Source organism: Mus musculus, chromosome 6, assembly GCF_000001635.26.
Source record: "Mus musculus strain C57BL/6J chromosome 6, GRCm38.p6 C57BL/6J".
NCBI lineage: Eukaryota > Metazoa > Chordata > Mammalia > Rodentia > Muridae > Mus > Mus musculus.
Genome location: NC_000072.6, coordinates 99,109,899 through 99,130,430, shown reverse-complemented (window position 1 = coordinate 99,130,430; position 20,532 = coordinate 99,109,899). Strand labels below are relative to the sequence as shown.

Below are 20,532 nucleotides of genomic sequence, written 5' to 3'. Positions count from 1 at the left end.
GAAGGGTTACAAACTTGGTTTTACCAACTTCCCTCTCTTCTGTTGATATGTGCCCTAGCACATGGACACAAGGGGGATGCTCCAAAGAACAAGGCCACGTGGAACAGGAGTGACCTCTGTCACTAGGAAGTGTTTATGAAATGTTAAAAAAAAAATAAAATGGGAGGGATTTTGCCTGAAGTGGAAGTAGCTTGTGTGTGAAACATCAGTTGACAATGTCTCATCTCTGACTCCATCCGGGACTCTAATTAAATAATAGCAGAATGTGGATTAAAGGGCATTACATTCCAGTGGAGGCTTTGGGGGCACTTTACCCTCTACTGAAGAGTCTAATGGGTAAGTCTGAAGCGGCTTGTTTCCTAAGCTCTCTAATAGACTGGAATTCTCCCCTCTCTCATCCCTTATTCCTTATAGCTTGATGGCCTTAAGGAAAAAAAAAAACTAAGAGTTGACAGAGACTCAAAAAGAAAATAAATTTACATGAAGCAAGTATGATTGCGGTGCATGATGTGAAATTTCCAAATAATTAATAAAAATATTATGTTGGGAAAATATAGATGCATGGATGGATCAGTGATCAATGACCTGCTGTCCGAAGCATGTTGCTCTCTCTTTCACTCTGGCTGAGTATGCCCTCATGGTTCTAGCTGTGGCACCTTTCTTGGCTCACATGCAGACCGCACCACCCCAGCCAGCATGCCAGCATGCTGCTTCTCCTGGATAGCGTCACCTTATGTGGATTCGCTTGTAATGTCACTGGCAGTGAATTCCAGCAAAGGCAGACCTTGTTTCTCCCCTGACCTGTTGTGTCTCTCCCTAAGTGCCTTCTACAGAGCAGGAACTCAGTATTTACCTGACACAGGCAGACATTTCCTAATCTTACACTGTTCTAACACCAGCCACCTTAATGTGCCTGGCTCCCTCTCACCTGAACCAGACCTTCTGAAAGGACCCTATTGATAGCTCCATTCCAGAAGGGACATGAGAGACAAAGGCTGTGAGAAGCCACGGTTAATCGGAATTCCAGACTAGTATTTAGTTGCATTTGTCCTGGTGTTTTGGCCCCGTTTCAGATAGCTAAGCATCTCTCATACCCTGTAATTTAGTATATTGTTTCAGCTTTCCAAATAATGGCTTGCTAATGGTAAATGTTGTTTAACTTTCTGATTCCGAGTAGCTACCTGTTCAGCAGAATTTTAAAATTGCGAGTGATGATTGAAGACAGGTTAAAAAGCACTTAGGGAGCTTTTGGCTGTATGTTTGGCGTCGGCTTGAATCGGCCATGACCGTCATTATTCTTTTTGAATCTGAACGTACACCATGGAAGAGGCTTTACTTGATTGGTCCAAAAATTGAAACTCATCTTTACCAAGGCAGTTCTTTCTTTTTAAATAAACAGGGTATCTTAGTCAGGGTTTCTATTCCTGCACAAACATCATGACCAAGAAGCAAGTTGGGGAGGATAGGGTTTATTCGGCTTACACTTCCACACTGCTGTTCATCACCAAAGGAAGTCAGGACTGGAACTCAAACAGGTCAGGGAGCAGGAGCTGATGCAGAGGCCATGGAGGGATGTTCTTTACTGGCTTGCTTCCCCTGGCTTGCTCAGCCTGCTCTCTTATAGAACCCAAGACTACCAGCCCAGAGATGGTCCCACCCACAAGGGGCCTTTCCCCCTTGATCACTAATTGAGAAAATGCCTTACAGTTGGATCTCATGGAGGCATTTCCTCAACTGAAGCTCCTTTCTCTGTGATAATTCCAGCTGTGTCGAGTTGACACAAAACCAGCCAGTGCACAGGGTCTCCTTTGACTTATTCTGACTTAGTAGCTGCCTCAGTTTCTCTGGTTGTTCTCTAAGGCTAAGGGCTCTCCTGTCTTTACAGTCTGCTTGTGCACATTGGTGTTCCGTGGGCATGTTTTTAGTGTGTCAATTTTCACCTTTCACCTGGTTTGAGGCAGGGTCTTCTCTGGTTTGAGGCTGCATAATGAACCAAGTAGCAGACTTGTAAGTTTCCAGGCCATTTTCTGCCTGTCCTTGCCCCAGAAGCACTTGGATTGTGGACTAGGATTCGGTCTTCATATGGGGACTGGGGATTCACCAGCAAGCACTTTACCTACTGAACCATCTACCCAGCCCCTTTATAACCTATTCTTGAGTACCCTCTAACATTCCTTAAGCCCAGTGACCCTCCTCTTCAGGCTTCCATATGGCCATAGATTCAATGGCCTCTCCCCCCCCTCCCCATCTCCCCAACCCCACTACCTCCATAGAGTAGAATTAAAGCAATAATGACCCGAGTTGAGTCAGGCTATAATCAGTCTCCATTGCCTGTGTGTAGGGAAAGTTTGGTCACTGATGGACGACCACTGATGGCAACAGACACCTAAGATCACTACGCCAGGATACACGCAAGTGTACTTGAAGCTTGTGAGTCTGTCTGAGTGCCCTGCATGGCATCTGCACAGCCCACTACCTAGCACATTTCTCAGACTGTATCTCTGTGACCAAGGCATGCCTGACCTCAGTTGAATGGCAATGTTCTCCATGTAGATCAGTCTCCATAGCTGTGAAGTTTTCAGGCCGATTCCTCGAGTCTCTTTCTAGTATCCGTATGAGAGCTGTCCAGTGGAGGTCTGCGCTGGGGAGGAATGGGTCCTCTGTGACTGGGAGCCAACCAGCACTCAAAATGTAGCAAGGACAAGGAGTTAATCAGGGTAGGTGGGTTTCAGAATTAAGTATAAATACATTTTTTACTTAATGCCAATTGAATTGTTTTGCTCGATTTTGTTTCTGAAGTTATGTGTATGATTTTTTTAAATTTAATTTTGGGAATGGATAGGGTTATATTTGCTCTTTCTCCTCCCTCCCTCCCTCCCTCCCTCCCTCCCTCCCTCCCTCCCTCCCTTCCTTCCTTCTCTCTTTTGCTATATAGCCCAGGCTGGCCTTGAATTCATCATTCACCTGCCTCAGCTTTTCAAGTATTTGGGGTGTATATTACCCTTGTGCCTCATTCTCACGAGCTCACTGAGACATCTGGGCACTGCAGAGCAAGATCAGAGTGGGGCATTTGCCTTGGCCTTGTGAGGTCCTTGTGAGTTTGAGCCCCAGAATTTATCCAAAAGCCAACCAGCAAACAAAATCAAAAACAAGATATGGCAATGTTGCCTTGTGGTCGCAGCATAAAGGGGGCAGGGATGGATGGATCCCTGGCACTCAGGAGAGTCAGTATAGTTCAGTGCCAAATCCCAGGACAATGAGAGACCCTGTCTCAAAGGGGGAAAAATGAGGAAAACCACCTGTATTAGTTGCTTTTTATCGCTGTGATAAAGCATCCATGCGAAGGCCACTTAATCTAAGGAAGGGTTTATTTGGGACAAGTGGCTCCAGTGTGTAAGTCCATCACGGCAGGGAATTTTGACAGCAGGTGGCAGACATGACGGCTGTTCCAGCTGAGTGCTCCGAGTGCTCGAATCTCAAACCACAAACAGGAAACAGAGGGGACACACTCAGAATGTGTACCTCAAAGCCAGTGCCTAATGACATACTTCCTCCAGCAAGGCCAGACCCCTCATCCTCCACAAACATCCACCAACCCAAGTATTCTGATGCCTGAGAATATGGGGGCATCTCATTCAGACCATCCAGATGTCCCAGATTGTGCTGGGGCGCGTGTGCCTATATGCCCCTGTCACGTATGCACCCACATACATACATGCACACAAATGTACTCTTCAGAACACAGATTCAAATGAACCTGTTGCTGCAGGCTTCCCATATTCTAACTGTCCCTGTTGTATTTTCAATCATACTTAGCATTTTGTATTTTTCCTTACACCTGGAGCCAGAGAGATAGCCACTTTCCTCCGGGAGTGCAAATCCTCCGCTGTGTTTGATCATAGGCAGAGATCGTCAGCCAGCTTTGGAGTTGCTTTTTCTGAGAAAAGCTCCAATAGGCCCAGCTTGAGGAAAATAACACAGACACACACACACACACACACACACACACACACACACACACACACACACACGCACACACACGCCAGTGTCAATTGAAAACCAGCCGGGTGGCAAGCACTGCTCCGCGTAGTGGGAATAGTGCCGCCTTCGGCCCTTTGGGTGATTGGGGACAGTGTAGAGATATTGTGAAATTACCTTTTTTATTGGTTCTTGAGCCTTCCGCAGTAAATGCCTCTTCTTGAAGGAAGCGAAGAGAATCCGTGTGTGCCGCGTGAACTTGGGACGCGTGTGTGACAGTTCTCTTCAGCCTGTAATTTAGCAGAGTTGGAGCTTGAGTGTTTCTTGCATTGGGCTAATTTCCCTTGTGAGCATCATTATGTTAATCAGGCTGCCTTCCCTCTCGTGTGTTTACTGTGATTTTTACTGTATCAGTGGAAGAGTCTTATCTGTTTTATTGCATTTTGAAATCAACATCTTTGGGAAAGCCGCCCTGTGGGTCTTGCTAGATCGTTGATTTTTGTTTTCTGCCCCCTGCCAGGTCAGAAATGGCATATTGGTAAGCCTTACTGTAGTTTAAGAACCCACAGTTGAAATACCATAAAAAAAGTGCTAGCTGCTGAAGGCCAGCTTGTCTCTTCCCTACCTCACCTTCTCCAGTCAGGGTTGTTTGTCATCAAAGAAAATGGGTCCTTTGTGCAAAATCCTCTGTGGGAAAAGTCACTGTGGACCTTCTCCATGAAGGCCTGCAGGTCACTGTGGACCTTCTCCATGAAGGCCTGCAGGTCACTGTGGACCTTCTCCATGAAGGCCTGCAGGTCACTGTGGACCTTCTCCATGAAGGCCTGCAGGTCCAGAACCACTTCCTCTGTCCCTGGACTCACTTGGTACTTGCTAGCTTCTACTGCCATTTATGACAGTTTCCTCTGGCCTTGCCTGGTTAGAGAAAATCACTGTTGGCATCCCTTGTATGAGCCATCATACACTTAGCGACAGCTGTTAAGTGGCTTCTGTCTTCTCTGTCAGACTAGTCCACCATAACCCTTTAACCTTTCCTTAAAGGTGCCATTTTCCACCCCCTTCATTATTTTTGCTTGCTTTTCTTTGGATTTCCCCAAACCTTTCTGAAAACACAGTAAGAGAAGGGTGTTCCCTCATCCACTCCCGAAGTTCTGCAGGTCAGAGGCCCCCAGTTGTATCTTCCTGCCCAGTATCCTTTTTTCCGGCTCACCTTCCCAGCCCTGAAACGTGTGGGGTTGTACACATCACTCACACTGGGTTTAGCCTGTGGTCTGTGGGCTAAAGGAGAGATTTAAAAGTGAACAGCACCATTTCTTTCTATCTGTGTCTGCTGGTGGTTTAGTTTGGGGTGTTTTTTGCTGTGCTGTTTTAATGGAGAATCTCTGTCCATTTCCTGTCTCTTACGTGAAATGTTTGGGCTGAGGGAGCATGAGAGGGCAGCGGCAAGCATACACACTCGTGATTCCTGCCCAACCTGTCCTCCGTGTCTCTGTCACTCAGAGTTGGTTCAGAAGGCTATGTCCTGATCATGTCCTTTCTGGACGGCTCACCCTCATCTTCAAGTTATCAGCCTAATGATCATCTCAGGCTCTCCACTTACCATTCTCATGTTTTAAATGTTTACTTTATTTTATTTTCATGTATCTCTGTGTGTATGTGGTTCTGTGTATATATCTGTGTGTCTGTGTTTGTGTGTGTGTGCATACATGCACTCTGAGCACATATCTGTATGTAGCACCCGCTCAGAGGAGACTATGGAGGCCGGAAGAGGTGTTGAATCCCCTGAGCGTGGAATTACCAAGAGTTACTGTGAGTGCTGGAACTAAACTGGAAAGGTAGTGAGTACCTTAACCACTGAGCCATCTCTCCAGCCCCTCTATCCACAGGATTCTTAGCCTCTCACTCCAGAACAGGGGCTTCCTGAGGCCTCCCAACATCACCAGTTCATTACCCAGATTGTGCTGGGATGAAGAAAGACTTCATGCTGCAGGTGGGGATGAAGGATAGCTGGGCCTTGGAAGGTTGGTGTTCTTGACTTAGGTGTGCCTCCGATTCACTGAATGACCTGGGGCAGAACCCTCGGGGTCACTGGCATAAAGTCTATTGAGCAAAGGAGTTCAGCACCAACTTCTGAATGTCTCACAGTGAAAAAGTGGATCAGTGGAGAGTGGTCCCTGGAGTCTGACCAGGGCAGAGAGAGGGACCACAGAAAGGAAGCAGGCTAGGGCTCCCACAGCACAGAGTGAAGTTACTATCTATTGCACTGTGACTAAGAGTATGAGGTGTCCCAATGCCCATGACACAGTGTGTATGTCTCACACTGAGCCCCATAAATAAATATAAATGTCCTGTCTCCATTAAAACATGTAATGGTTTATAAACTGAAATTCTTCCCTTTCTCAACTCTTGTCAGATTGAGCAACTTGGCTGGATTCTGCTGTCCCTGGGGTGCAGGTGTGTAGGGAGTATTTATTCCTGTTTGCATCTTCCGAGTTACCTGTTTAAGGGGTAAACTCATGCCTACCTCTCTTCCCAGGGTTTGATAGTATTCTTGTCCCAGATACACAGTACCACTTCCGTGAGGCTGTTCAGGAGGCAATGACTTAGGATTTTGGAGTCCTTTGTTTCTGGATTCTGTCCTCCCCATTCCTGACCCCTCTTCAGTGGTACCAGCAGTGTTGCGACTCTCCAAAAATGTGTGTCCTATTCCTTTGCTTGATTGTTCTGTCACCTTTCTGCTGAGGGTCCAGAGACAGAGCTACACGGCAACCTGAAGCCACATGGTAGACTTGACTTAAAGAAGGCTGGAGGTATAAAGCTTACTCTAGACTTTTCCTCCACCATCTGGAGCCAGTCAGTCTTTCTTGACACCAGATTAAAAACTGGTCTGTCTCATCATCCCACCACAGGGCTATACCCTCTACCCATTTCTGCCTCCCATGTGACGCTTGCTGTGACATCCAGAGAGGGTGCATGTGCAAGTGTGCCTAGAGCATCCAGAGCAAAGGCTCAGAGTGCTATACTCCGAGAAAGCAAAGCGAATCTTTGTAGCTGAGCAGGGGATGCTAGATTGCAGCAGAGTAGAAGAGGCAGTGGCTTGTTGCCCTCTCTAAATCAAAGGTCTATTGGGTGGACGTTCAGAGTACAGGCAGCACAAGCGATTCCTCTTGATGCTGTTCAGCCTGAGTGACTACTGCAGTGCTGTATTCACAGTATACTGTCCAGCATGTAAACCTAGACCCTGTGTGGACAGTGAGCCTGGCCTGAGATGCACTACAAAGGAAAAATGCTGGGCTTTTTCTGTCTTCTCGCCTCAATGCTGGGGATGGACCTCTGGGCCTCAGTGTTCTGAGCATGTACTTCACCACTGAGCTGAACCCCCAGGCCCAATGCACTGGGTTTTAAACACCTAGTAAAGTTAGTTGTATTTTAAGAAACCATTTTATTAGCACTCAGATGCTGGCTGGCTATGCATCAGAGTGATAGCACTTTAGACATACCATCTTCTGTAGGTATGGGTTAGATGAAATACCTTCAGCCTTCATTTTAACTATTTCGTTTTACTATTTTGAACATACTTTTTAAGAAATTTTCACCCTTGTACCTAGCTCATGCTGAATTTTTCAACAGCGGTGAATACTCAAGGCTGTGAGGTTTGCCTCACTTGAACCTGAGGACGGCTTGGCTCTGTGGAGTTTCTACCCTTCCTTTGTTTTGCAGCTAGATTTGCTGTTAGACCATGATAACCACACAGACCTTACACCAAGGCACCTCTGAGTTTTGGGACTAGCTTTTTACTTGTGGTCTTCGCTGTAAGTCTAGACCCACCTGATTGTGAGTTTTCTCACCTGTGGACACCACGTCTGTCTTCCAAACCTCACTGTGGGCAGGGGTAGGGACAACCTTCTAGTTTTCTATCTACATTTTAAAACATTTTTGTTGTGATGATTGAAGAATTGTGCTTTTACCCCAATTAGCAAAGGAAATATTTCTGTTTTGAAATTTTATTGCAAATGTAAAACAGAAACCCACCCCTTGGCTCCTATTGCAGTAGGCTTGCCAGCTAGCAATAATGAAACCATGGTCACCAACATTCCAGGAGAGCACCCTGCCAGGCTGTTTGCTTTCCAGGAATTACCTCAGTTGATCTTGACTAACAACTACAGAAGCAGTGACTTACCACCTTCATTTCATAGCTACAGCAACTGAGAGCCAGACAGGTGAGGTGACTTTCCCACAGTCATGAACCAAGGAGGCATTGAGTATGTCTCAAGATGCTCAGAATAGTCATAGTGTCCTGTTCTTCACAGTGTCATCCACCTATGACAAAATGACAAGACAAAAGGATGAAGAGAGAACAGATATTTGTAGGATGTGTGCTTCTGATGGACTCTGGTTTATGATGTTTATTGTTTGTGTCTACAGTGTGTTCTCTTAGAATGTCTCCCTCTTTTTCGCACTCTGTCAATGTGTAGAAATGGATGTTGGCTTTGCCTTTGAGCCCAGGCCTTGGTTGGTCTATTAGGGTTAGTTCCAACAAAGAAAAATGAGGTGTTAGTGGTTGATTATGCAGCCTGGTGAGCACAGGGTAGTAATTGTTAAAACACACACACACACACACAGACACACACACAAGAGGTGATGGGTGTGCCAATTGACTTGGTATCATCTTTATATATGTATATACATGTACGCAACCTTCCAAATGTATATACAGTTTTTGTATGGTAATTTAAAAAAAATGTAAAGGGGAAATAGAAATTCCCAGGTAAACTTCTATAGCATTAACATGGGTTACACAATATCTAAACAACAGTAAACCTTTTGTTCTCTGTGGCCTTGTCTTAGGTGTATACAGTCAGTACAACCCTTAGCACTCTGTGTCCCCATTGTGTATAGTGAGGCCTCAATAAATGTTATTTATTAATGTTTATTGCTGTACTTCTGAAATCATGCCTTTGGCAGGGAAAAAAGCACACTGTGTTTAAGGCTGTCAATCAAACCATTCGATGGGACGGCCAGTGTTGTGATGTGGACATGTTAACTCATCACACGCAATTGTTGCTTAGAGTAAGCTTCTTAGAATAAGATCTAACCTTTGATTAGAGAAAGGCTTTGAGTGGATTAATTTCTGTTGGGCTGGAATCTCCCACTTTGCCTGATGTACCCGCCACACCTGTACCCTCGCAGATCCAGTGGGCTTGTTCACTGATGCCTATCTTCCTTTGCTGTTCCATGTTTAACCAAGAGGATTAGAAGGCATTGATGTAGTATTTTCTTTTCAAGTTAGGCCCTAATACCTCAGTGGGGTGGGGATCCATGGGTGGTGGTGGCAGGAGTCTGTGGTCAAAGTTCAAAGCTGTTGTGTCATTTAGAAAATTTAAATGTGCTTGTGCACTGAGTTCTGGTCTGAAGCCATAAGGAATGAGCTTTGTCGGGCCTAGAAATGTCCTTGCAGAGTGCTTACTTCACCAGAGAAGGAAGGGCCAGCGTGATGAGAGCCAAAAGACTCTATTGCAACAGGGCTGTTCACTTCCATTCACTGTGTCTGGCCTGTCATGCATTCTCTGGTCTGAGGTCTGCTCTAGAGAGCTGAGTAGGTAAAGAATTGCAAGTGTTGAGAGTCACAGCCAGATTTGCCTCTGTGCCTTTAGCTGGTGGCTCCACAGAAAACAGGACATGTTTATCTCAAGAGTGACAATAACTGTAAACACCCAGTCACAAAGTTCAGCCTTTGAGACTGCATGTTTAAATGGGGCAGAAGGGGGATATGGACGCTAGGGCTGTAGGAGCTCATGACGAGGAGTACCCACCATGGGCCTGGGTGGAGAAAGGGTCATGGAATTTACAGAGGGACAGTAGAGTTGTTAGGCAAAGAGTTCATCCACACATCAGGAAGAAAGTACAGAGCTTTGCCACATTCTCATTTGATTGTTGCAAGTAGGTAAATAAGGTCCATTTAGTAGGAAGATGGGTACCTTCCACTGCCCATGAGGTGAGCATTCCCCTTATTGCTAGCTTAGCAGAAAGGCAATAGCATCTCTGAGAGCTGTTACTTCTTCAGACCAGCATGTCCCAGAGCTGGGCATTGAGGTGTTTCTCCCTATCCCAACCATTGTGGTTTCTCATCCTACACTAGGCTCCCCTCTGGGTCTCTCAGGCCTTGCTCAGCTCCCCTCTTACAGGGTTCAGTCATACACAGTGCATAGATTCTCACACATACGTGCACGGATCCTCATTTGCCACAGCTGAGAAACATGCAACACATAGTTCAGTCACTGTTTCTGGAGTCTAGTCTTGGATGGCTTCAGTGAGTTTTGACTCAGGGACTTGTGAGTCTGTAACTTGAATGCAGGTGTCAATGCTGACATCTTTACCAAGCATTTTTGGGGGTGACTTTAGTCCAGTGAACTTAAAAGACTGAGAAAGAACCCATCAAGACTGCTGTTTCCAGCCATGCTCCCCTGTCCCAACATGGCTGTTTGTGTCATCGGGGCCACACAGGAACGTCTATGTCCTCAAAAGAGCCTCCACCCCCTTTAAAAAACAAAAACAAAAACAAACCGAACAAACAAACAAACAAAAAACCCAAATCTTAACTAATTAGGCCAGACCCACCAAGCAATATCTCTGGTTTTCTCTGGTTGTGGACTATAAACAATACTTGCAAATTTTCTTTCTGCCATTCCACATAGCACAATCAGTGGAGTGCTGTCCCGTTCTGTTAAGTTTCCTGCGTAGTCACTGGCATTGCGTCTGCCATAGTTGCCATTACTAATGGATTTCTTTTCAGCTTCCCGGAGGAAAGACAGCAGAATTTGGAGCTGGGCAGGTCTGAGATGGCTGTTAGGGGAGAGTCCTGAGGATAGGATGAGAGAGAGCTCATGAGCACAAGAGAGGATGCATCAACTGTATCCCTGTGTCCAGAGCTGGCCTCCATTGATCTACAGGCTGGCCTTACATATCCACTGCCGATGATGAGACGTCCCCCGGTGTTTTCTGGTGATCAGTGGCCCGGTCACCATAAGTGGAGCTCTGCCTCTAGTGAAAGACCTTGTCATACATTTCTCCTGGCAGGTTTATGCCCTCAGTCTTGAGGATGCAGAGAGATAGTTTTAAAAAATTTCAGGGGTTGGTCTGTCTTCGTGAGATGGCTGGAAGCTTTTGAGATTACCCCTGTGTAAGCCAGGTGCGGTGGCACACGCCCTTAATTCCAGGGCTCAGGAGGCAGAGGCAGGCACATCTCCGTGACTTTGAGGCCAGCCTGGTCTATGGAGGGAGTTCCAGGAAGAAAGGAGCAAACAGTAGCTTTGGGGTCTGTGTCTACATGAACAAAATAAGCGAGACTCACTGTGTCCTTGTCTTTTTTCTCCATATTCACAGTCTCCTTCTACCCTTTTCCTTTCCTTCTTCTTGAACAAGGCAGCCTTCCAGTGATATTCTGGAGACCAGTGTTTATGCTAGTAATAGCTGCCAAGTTAATATAATAAAATATAGAGCAGAAAACATACACTCATTATAGTCCTTGCAAGAGCTTGAATATACTATTCAAGTTCCAGTCACATTTAAGCCCTTGGCTAAAGTATTTCTAGTTCATGCTTGGGGCACTGAAGTTGGAATCGTCATGTGTGCTAAGCAGGTAAATGAACCCAGCTGTGATGCACGCTCAGGCCAGTGCCCTGACCCATTGAGGAAACTAGCTGGTATGTTGTCAGTAACTTCAAAACTTGGAGCCTGTTCTTGGCCAGCTGCCATGTTGTCCGTTTCTCCCATCACTTTTCCACGTAATGTATAACCCACTGCAGCCTTGGAAAGCTGAACTAGAAAGATGGCTAAAGACAGGGGAGATGGCTCAGCTGTTGAAAGCACTTGCTGTGGAAGTCTGAGGACCTGAGGTGGAATCCAAGCAACTACATAAAGCACTGAGAAAGGCTGAGTATGTCTTTAAGTCTAGGACTTGGAGTGGGGATGGGGGCCTTGCTGCCTGGTGGTTCAGTGAGAGACCTCATCTCAGGGTAATAAGATGGAGAGAAATAAACAGGATACCCAGTGCCTCTGACCTGCTTATATGCAACACCCCCTATATATGTGTCCGCACTTGTGTGAAGGAAAAAGAAAGAAGGAAAGATGGATCTGTGACACTCTACTAGATTCAGACAAACTGTCCTCCTAGGATGTTGCAAAAGAGGGTGGGGTGGGAGGCCCTAAGAGGGCACACCAGACTACCATATGAAGCTGTCAACAGCCACCAGAAGAGCCCCACATTACAAATGATATCTGTGGTCGGTTTATGTAAAGATTCATACCTGGAAAATGAGCATGGGACAGTGTTCGTTGGAGTGTAAATCTGGCTCATCAGTTTAAATTATGGTCCTCCTTTTTGACAAAGAGGGGGAAACATAGTGGCGATAATTCCCGTAGAGACCTTGAGGGTTAGAAATCTATATTTTGGGAAGCTGGAGAATGCACTTATAGTTGAGGATTCGTTTCACTGACAGAGATCAGTAAAGGTCTTTCTGGATAAGGTACGTATTGAGTTTCAGGACTGTCCTCTTTTCTCCTCCTGCCAGACTGTCTGAAACTTATCTCACATATCATGGTAAAAAGAGATGTGGTGGGGAGTTATATGAACTGCCTTGCTAAATGCATATCAGAGGGGGACTTTATTCCAGTTTAGTAGGTTTAATGATGTGATTTCCCATATTAAATCATAACTGTTTTTTTTTTTTAAAGAAAATAGAGTGCCCTGCCTTGTCACTGCCCTGGTGTCCATCCCACTGCCTCCCTGGGGCTTGCTGATTTGACCCTATCTCACACCCAGCCGTAGTGTTGCTGTGGAAACAGGATGAGCCAGTGTGTCCAGCAATGGCCTTGGCCTTGGCAAACCCATGCTCTGCTTAGGAGTAGATGGCACTTCTGCCAATATCCAGATAGGAATAAATTTTCAGAATTAGATCCTAAAAATCAGACATGGTTCCAGTGTCTCTTGTCCCCTCTACTCCAGAGACTGAGACAGGAGGATGGTTTGAGACCAAAAGCTCAAGGCCAGCCTTGGCAATATCTTCAAAAAAGAATGAAAAGGAGAGAGAGGAGGAGGAGGTGAGGAAGGGAGGAGGGATGGAGGGGAGGGAAGATTCATATCAAAGTGAGTACGATGCCTGGATCACTTAGGACTACATAATTTGCATATTGGATGTTTGTGTTTTAATAAAGCCTCATCACTTGATTGTTTGGGTGACTGATTTTCAATTCTTTTATTCTTTCCACTTCACTAGTTCAAAACCGGGAGGTGGTAAAAAAAGAAAAGGACAAACCTACCTGCATTGACTCCATGGGGTTGTTGGTTTGTTTCTTTGTTTTGTTTTTATATGAGTACACTGTAGAGCTGTCCTCAGACATACCAGAAGAGGGTATTGGATCCCATTACAGATGGTTGTGAGCCACCATGTGGTTGCTGGGATTTGAACCTCTGGAAGAGCAGTCAGTGCTCTTAACCAATGAGCCATCTCTCCATCCCAATTTTTGTTTGTTTGTTTGTTTTTGTTTTTAAGATTCTATTTTATTTTTATTTTATGTGTGTGAGTGTTTTTCCTCCTTGTGTGCTTACATATCTCAGGGGTGCAGGGCCCAGAGGCCAGAAGAGAGTGTTGGATACTCTGGAAGTAGAAGAGTCAGACACAGTGGTGAGCATGTGACATGGCTGGGAATTGAGTGGCCGGTGCTCTTAACTGCTAAGCCATCATTCCAGACCCTGCCTGCATTTTTGGATAAAAATGGATTTGTGGTTCTTGAACGCCTATTTTTTTAGGCCAACTCTGACTTGTTTTGTCATGTACTGAGTTAGATGAAGATACACCACATTAGTAAGAAACCATCCATAGCTCTGTGTGTATGCACTACCATTAAATGCCTCGTCCTGATAGCAGGAAATGCAGGACCTAGCTTTGTTGTTGTTTTGTTTTGTTTTTGTTTTTGTTTGTTTGTTTGTTTGTTTGTTTTTTGTGTTTTGTTTTGGTTTTTTGAGACAGGGTTTCTCTGTATAGCCCTGGCTGTCCTGGAACTCACTCTGTAGGCCAGGCTGGCCTCGAACTCAGAAATCCTCCTGTCTCTGCCTCCCCAGTGCTGGGATTAAAGGCATATGCCACCACTGCTTGGCAGGACTTAGCTTTTTTTAACCAAAATAATTGTTTCTTTGTCTGTGGTTCTTTGATGTAGCCTCACAGGATCTTCATAAATTACAGTCTGCAATATAACTGTTCCTGCTTAACAGAGAGAAACTGAGGCTAGCATTCATGATGTAATTGCTGAAGTAATTAGTTTGTGTCAAAAGGAAAACCAGGTCCTGGTTCAGTGGATGATGCTCTTACAGCTTGCATGAGAACTGGAGTTTGGATCCTCAGAACCCCCATGAGAGCTCTGTGGTGGCCTGTAGTCCCAGCACTTGGAAGGCGAACCTGCTAGCTAGACAAGCCTGTGAATTCCAGGCTCAGCGAAAGACCACGCCTACTCAAAATAAAATGTGGAGAAGGGTGGAGGAAAATGGCCAGTGCCAATGTGGGGTCTGCACACACATACACACATGCTGCCAGCACATGTGCATCTTTCATATCACATACATGTACACAAAAATTATTTCTCAGTGTTTTTAGAAGGAGAGATACCTTGATGGTTTTTTTCCTTAGTGTGCTGCAGGCTTTCTGGCATTTAGGGGCCATGAACATGGGTTTTAGAAAGAAGTAGGTTAAGGAGAAAGAACAAATAAGAAAGGTACAAAATTCTTCGTACAGTAAGGTTGACTATTTTTAAAATTTTGAGACCTCTATGTTTTCTTTCATATTTGCTAAGTTTCTATTGAATCTTATGTCCTTATTTATTTATAATGATTTCTATATACCATAAAAAGATCTAAGGCCTGGAATGCAAATATTTCCCTGTTACATGATTGTTAGTCATATTCAGCTTTAATGTGATTTTATTATAGTAGCTATTTCCACATGGTTGATGAGATTTTTGTAATTATATTTGGAAATACAGTCTCACTTCTAAAATTACCTCTTTAAAAAATTAAAAAACAAACAAACAAAATACCAAGCATGGTGGCACACACCTGTAATAACCCAGCAGTCAAGGGGCTTCAGAAGTGGGGTAGTGAATTGGAGGCTAGCCTGGGTGATGGTAGCAGGGGCTAGGCTCTGTCTAAAACACTAAACAAATCTTAGTGAAAAGACCAAAAGAATCTTCTTTAAGTCAAGGCAAGTAAAGCTAGAATCTTAGACCCTCATTGCGAGTCTGGATAAAAGTAGATTGCAGTTCCTGAATGTGCTTTGTTTCATTTGTGTGTCCCATATAATTATCATTGGTTTGTTCAGACAATATTCATAGACAGAGATGAATAAGACCAGAAGCATAACCCTTGGTCTAGGAAAGCTAGTGTCTGCGGTGGGGGAAGATGAAGAACCAGTTTAGGAAACAGCCATGCGTGTTCCTAAACAGTGGAGTTGTCTGGGGGCAGTGGAGCAGCAGTGTTCAGGTGTAAAGGACCGTGTAGAGAAGGAGATCCACATCCAATCCCTCCCTTCAAGGGTTAGGGGTCTGTGCAGAAGGCGAGTAGAAAGATTGTAGGAGTCAGAGGTGGTGGCTGACTCCAGGGAGACAGTGTTATCCAGACATAACAAGACTGGTGCAGGTGTGAACTCACAGAGACTGGCGGCATGCATAAGACCTCCACAGGCTCAAACCAGACAGAACCCCAATATGGAGAATGGGAGGTGGGCAAGCTCCACTCCCAAGATGCTTTTTTTTTTTTTTTTCATGAAGAAGATAGAACTGGAGTGTCTCTCAGCCCCCGAAAGAGGGATTTCTCCCAGCAGCCCGGGGGTCCCATGGGTCCCCATGCATTGAAGGTCGTTCCTAGGAGAGAACAGAGCATGTGCATGAGAACAGAGGGTTATGGCGACCACACAGTGGCAGGACCTTAATGGGTGCCTCCCAAGGTGAAGGCAGTGTGAGAAAGGCAAGTTCCTTCTATTGACAGCTGTGGGCTTTCACTCTCCTTTCCACAGACTTGCCCCAGTGCTGTGGAAAGGAATTCTTTGGCTTATTTTATAAAGTTGGCCATCACTGGAGAACCTCGCCCATGTCTAGGCTTTTGCTCAACACTGAACCTCATCTCTAGCCATTGTATTTCTAAGCAGGGTCTTGGAACCTGACATGAAACTGACATGATCAGTTTGCTCTTGGCAATTACATAAGACAAGGGCTCCTTATGTAGCCCAGGCTGGCCTAACCTTCTTGGTCTTGTAACCTCAGCTCTCTATTCTACCACACTGAGCCAAAGAAGAGATTCTTGAGGAGCTTGAAGAAAAGTAAAGAGAGGGTTACACACACACACACACACACACACACACACACACACACACACAAGGGGTGGGGAGGAAGGGAGGAAAGACTGTGTACCCGCTTAGGACTGTGGTCGGTAGATTTAGGGTTGCATAGAGATTTCTGCAATGGTTAAGATCTACTTATCATGGCTACAGTGCCCAGCCATGCTGGCTCTTAAAATACATGCATTTTGAAACTGGAACATCAAAGGTCGGCCACCAGTAGGGCCAGACGTGTAATCACCTGGCTTGCTTGTTGCCAGCAGGTAGAGCCAGGCTTGCTGGTGTCAATGGCTGGCTCTCATTGTACTCGAGTAGTGTTGAGAAGAGAGGACATCTTAAAGGCCCTAGGAATGGAGACAGAGGCAGCCCCAGGCTTTTCTCTGCTTTGCTTCCCCTTGGTATTACAGCCAAAACATCCGCTCCACGCTACAACTGCATGTCACATGCACAATGTAGGCACTCCACTCTGCTCACTGCAAAACCATTCTCTCCTTAGATGGGCTGTTATTCACATTTTGACACATTTTAAACTCAAGGGTCTGAATTTCAAGGAAATGAGAGTTCCTTGCAGAGCCCACCAGCTCTTTTGAGTTGAAAGAGTGACTGGGGGAGGTGTTGTTGCTATAATCCTCCTTTTTTTGGAGGTATGGGATACATTTTTTACATTCGATTTACTCAAACAGTGATTATATTAATTAATTAACCTTGCCCTTTACCCTACAAGCTCCTCCTTCCAATGACACCCCAGTTTCAAGAGACAACCCTGTTTTCCTAGAAAGTACCCAGGTTGAACTGGTTCCATGCCTGTGTGCTATCCAGTACATCCTGGAGAAAATGGCTACTCTTGCTAAGTCATTTTTTAATATAAGGAGGTCCATGTTTGGGCCTTGAAATTAATTTCCCTTATCTCACCATACAAATAGCCACAGTGGCTTCTTTGATTTATTACCTGGAATGGTTCAGTGGCACTAAAAACAGAGAACAAGAAGACATCACCTTTACGTGGCATCATTAGTCACAGCTTTAAGAGCATCGCCCTGAAGGGACGGCTTCCCCAGCCACTGAGGCCTTAGTCTGTCCTCCTCCTGTATGCTGGAGACAGCAGCCCAGCCACAGAGCCTGCCTTGTACTACTTATTTCCTGGTAATCTCTTCAAACAGCCATTCAGTCTTTCCTTACTGGCTTTATAGAAAAGAATTTTATATAAAGTAAATGTATATATGTATATATGTAAATATAGTCCTCCATTAAAGGCGAGTTACCAACTGGGAGAAAATGTTGTTAAATCCCATCTTGTAAAAAAAGGGACACATACACTAGATACAGTACCCTGAGAACGCTGAAGAAAGAGCTAACTAGTGGAATTCATAGATGGCAGAGAACATGACCAGCCATTTATCAAAGTGCTATACTGCAGGTGTGTGAGCATATTAGGCCATAGGGAGCTGCACACATTGTAAGAGGCAAAGGGGCAGAGGGGCAGAGAGAGAGAGGCAGGGAGAGAGAGAAGCAGGGAGAGAGAGGGGCAAGGAGAGAGGCAGAGAGGCAGAGAGGCAGAAAGAGGCATAGGCAGGGGAATCTCAGAGCTTGGGGCCTACCTGGTCTACATAGTGAGTTTCAGGCCAGCCAAAAATACATAATTAGACCCTGTCTTGAAAAATCAAAGCTATTCTTGGGGCTAGGAATGTAGCTTAGTTGGTAGAATGCCTGCCTGGCATGCAGGCAGCAGGAAGCCCTGCTTGGATTCAGTCTCCAGAATGACATAAAAGCAGGCACAGTGGTGGAAGTCTTTGATCCCAGCTCTCCTGAATTGGAAGCAGGAGGATGAGCTCTTCAGGGTCTTTCTCAGCTACAGTAAGGCCAGACTGTGTTGTATGAGACCAGCCTTAAAAAAAAAAAGTTATTTCTCTTACTTTATGGTAAAATCGTGATAGAGGACGGTGGAGATGATGTCATGGTGAAATTGATCCTTATGTGCTTACTGACATAGCTGGGGTAAAGGCTTCAGTGTGACAGCTGCAGCAACGGGAGACAGGGTCTTGTGTCTTGCTGGTGGAAATGTAAGAGGGCACGGCCAGTTTGGAAATGTTTCTTTAAAAAAGGAAAAAGGAGGGGGATGAGAAGGGAAGAGAAGAGGAGGGGGGGAGAGGAAGAGGAGGAAGAATGCTGTCACATTGCCAAGCATTGATGCTCTGGAGTGTGTGTGTGTGTGTGTGTGTATCTATGTATATGCAAATATATACAAAATAGTGCGTGAGACATCTTAAAGGCTTTGTGCATAGTTGTCCCAAGCTGAAAACATCACTAACATTCTTCAGCGGATGAGCATGTGCAGGCACCCCAGGCCCCTCTACAAAGGGTTAATGCCAACAGGAATAGTGAGGTCTGAATAACACTCAGACCCTGATCAGAACAGTCTTAGAGGACACTGGTGAGGAACAGCCGCTTAGAGTGTCACCTTTTCATTGCTGTAACAAAATACCTGAGGAAAACAGATTAGAGCAGGAAGCTCTGTGCATTCCTGGGCCTGTGGTGAGGCAGAACCTCACAGCTGGAACATGGGGCAGGGAAGGGTGGCTCACTTCAGAGCCCCTGGGAGGCTGAGAGGGAGGAAATGGAAGAAGAGAAAAGGGATAATGTCTGACTTCCCAGGCCTCACCACTACTTCTTCCAACTAGATCCCATCTCCTAGGAATTCTGCCATCTCCCCATAGTGCCATCAGGTGGCAAACTCACTGGGTGTACCCATGCATATGACATCCTTCAAAACTATAGTGATAGAGACTTTGTTGATGGTTGACAGGGGCAAGGGGAAGAGGGGAGAATGCAGCCATGATGGGTATCAGAAGTGTAGAAGAAGGGAGTGAGTGGCCTTCTCATTCCCCCTGATAGTACTGGTGACCCTACAAGTATGTCTGTGTATCAGGTCTTACACAATGTGCTCTTTCCTGCCAAGTCACCCTAGAGGTCTGAACTTCTGCACATGGTCTGTAATCTGATTTTGCTCTCAATCACTGCGATACCCAGGACCCAAGAGAGCAAGTTAGGGAAGGAAAGGGTTCATTGGCTTCAGGTTATAATCTATCATTGAGGGAAGTCAAGGCAGGGACCCAGGGAGGGGACATGAGAGCAGGGGGAGCTGTGGAGACCACAGAGGATCAGGGCTGCCTGGATTGCTGTCCTGGGAATTTCATGCCCCACCCTGGTGCCCCACATCATCCCTCACTGGTGGTCTCTGGTCTGTCTTACATGCTCAGTAGTGTGGATGGGGGAACCTTATTCTACTGTTAATTGTCCCACTTGGTAGAGAGGCCCTGGAGTCAGGAGGTGCACATTAGGGGAGCCAGCCTTGGTCTTCGGTTACTACTGACATCTAATCTTGGATGTCATTGTCATTGACCCACTTACTGAAATAGCTTACATTTTCTTTATCAGTGTGATGGTTTGTATATGCTTGGGCCAGGGAGTGGCGCTATCAGGAGGTGTGGCCTTGTTGGAGTAGGTGTGTCACTGTGGCTTTTAGACTCTCATGCTAGCTGCCTGGAAGTCAGTATTCTGCTAGCAGCCTTCAGATGAAGATGTAGAACTCTTAGCTTCTCCTGCACCATGCCTGCCTGGATGCTGCCATGTTCCCCACCTTGATGATAATGCACTGAACCTCTGAACCTGTAAGCCAGCCCTAATTAAATATTGTCCTTATAAGAGTTGCCTTGGTCATGGTATCTGTTCATGGCAGTAAAACCCTAAGGCAATTAGGGAGGCCCTCTTTTCTGTTTTGTTCAAACTACTTGTTAAGAATCAGTAAAGGTTTTAAGTATTGAATGTACCTCAGGATGAAGAAGGAGAAGGATCCCTGTGAGTTCACGACCAGCTTGCTTTCTATATGGAGAACAGCCCAGGCTACATATAGAGAAAAAAAGGGGCGGGGAGCAAACGATTTGAATAACTCCTCTCCTTGGGGTTATATTCCAAGACTTTCAGTTGATAGTAGATATAATTCTTATCCTTGCATACTTTTTGTCTGTGATAGTTGATCTGTTAATTAGTGAAATGAAAGAAAGATCCATGATATGGTAGTAAAATAGAATATTTCTAAGAGTATGGTGGCATAAAAGTCATGCCTGCCTTTGTCAAGGGCTCTCGGATCCTTTCACCTTTTCTTATGTAGAGG

General features: G+C 45.4%; 1 protein-coding gene and 1 long non-coding RNA gene across 27 annotated transcripts in view; both read left to right on the top strand.

Moving 5' to 3' along the window:
- The window catches only part of Foxp1 (forkhead box P1), a 597,405-nt gene that overhangs the window by 392,316 nt on the left and 184,557 nt on the right, over window positions 1-20,532 (top strand). The window lies entirely within an intron of this gene.
- Gm38865 lies at window positions 1,722-15,787 on the top strand. The gene is made up of 2 exons (XR_869305.3): window positions 1,722-4,676; window positions 4,710-15,787. It is a non-coding gene; the product is annotated as a predicted gene, 38865 (long non-coding RNA).